This window comes from Orycteropus afer, unplaced genomic scaffold (genome assembly GCF_000298275.1).
Source record: "Orycteropus afer afer isolate SDZICR_OR568_19922 unplaced genomic scaffold, OryAfe1.0 scaffold00822, whole genome shotgun sequence".
NCBI lineage: Eukaryota > Metazoa > Chordata > Mammalia > Tubulidentata > Orycteropodidae > Orycteropus > Orycteropus afer.
In genome coordinates this window covers 274,744-276,675 of record NW_006922409.1, presented here as the reverse complement: position 1 = coordinate 276,675, position 1,932 = coordinate 274,744, and positions in this window count along the sequence as shown.

Below are 1,932 nucleotides of genomic sequence, written 5' to 3'. Positions count from 1 at the left end.
TGTGAAGACTTCAGGGGATATTTTTAATTTAAGGCTTAAACATTATGTGAGGGAAATAGTTGCAAAAGTTCATCCAGTTTTCATGGCTACATAAAGTCTGGAGTCTGTGGTAATTTGAAATTTTGTTCTGCATTTTCCCCCTTTTGATCAGGATTTTTCTATAGACTTCGATCAAAATGTTCAGTAATAGTAGTCCAGCATCATCCAGTTCTTCTGGTCTCAAAGGAGAAAGTTGTTCATGGAGGCAATGAGTCATGCACAGAATGCATTTTTTTTTTACATATCACTAAGTGGTTTCTAAAATTTACAAAAAAAAAGCAAAGAAGTAGAATAGCCAAAACAATTTTTAAAAGGAACAAAATTGGAGAACTCACAGTACTTGGTTTCAAGATTTACTATAAAGCTATAAAAATCAAGGCAGTGGTGTGTAGGCAAAAAAAAGAGATGACCTAAGAAACTTTGTAAAATGGTATTTTGAATAGACTAAGGCTAAAGACAAAAATATCTATACATAAACATTATTCTCTAGCCAGTAAATTTGTTTCTCACTGGGGTTCAGCTTAATAATTCTGAAACTGCTTTATATGTATACTGAGTTTGAATAAGTAATTAAATGGATAGTGGCTGGTAGGAGCCAGGCTTCTCACTGTCAGAGAAGGGAGTTACAGATGAGCAAGAAGGAAGCTTAGAATGAACCCTGTAGTAGTGGATTAGTGTCAAGACATCAGTATGAGACATATTTAGCTTGATATATGTACTTATAAATATACACAGAAGTAATGTTACATATGTGCATATACATTGGTTAGTATACATATATGAGATATACCTATATCCTAGCTCTGTCTGCTGAGAGGACCTAAAAGCATTGACAACCAATAGTGACAAGCATACCTAGTGCCCAGATCTTGGTTTCTATATCTTTCTCAAATAAAAGGAACCAGGGATCTTTAGGGCTTATTCTAGGTGGAGGCAGAGAATATACAAGATGAGACTGGAGTATCTTGCAGTGTTGGAAAGTAAGGAAGTGCTTAAAAACAAAAGGTTGGAGGCATGTCAAAGGAACACAGGAGCCAATCTGAAAGAGCATCTAATGACCAAAGCTGGAACATCTTGAGCAACAAAAGAAATAATGAAGTATTGGATTACAACCCAAAATATAAAATAAATAAGAGAAAGACATGTTGATTTAAGTGATTGAATAAACAAATAAATGGGAGATAAGAAACAATATTCTTTGTATAAGAATTCCAAATGTTATATGTAGACACTCTCTCCTTCAGGAAGTGAAACTTAATTCCCTTTCTCTTGAGAGTGAGCTGTACAGAGTAACTCAATTATAAGTAATAGAGTATGTAAAGGGAAAAATAGCAACTTTAGAATGAAGAAACCTAGCAAACATCACCTTAGACAAGTGATCAAGATCGTATCACCAATGATAAGCCATGCTGATATCGTGTACCACCTGATATGATGTGATGAGAAGGGCACGTTATATCTATGTTAGTCTCCCTTAAACTCCAAAACCCAGTTTACTGATGATAAAAATATCAGATAAACCCAAATTGAGGGACATAACACAGGATGTCTGACCAGCATTCCTCCAAGCTGTCTAGGTCTTGAAAAACAAGGAAACTCACCATTCAAAGGAGACTTGGGAGGAAGAGGAAATTGGCATCTCTCCTGTAGTGCACATGCTAATTGCCTTTAGCATCTTAGTGCCAGAAAAACTAGGTGCAGCAGTTTGAAATGGGGATTCTGGTGCTCTGAACAGCTCATTAAGTCAGAGTACACCAAACTCAGGGGAGTAGGATTAGAAAGGAGAAAGGGATAGTGCAATTACCCGGAGGGAGAAAAAAAACAAAACAGGTGAACCTGCTCTCAGAGCTCCAACCAGCAGGCAAGAAAGGGCATCAGAGGCCTCCATGAGGC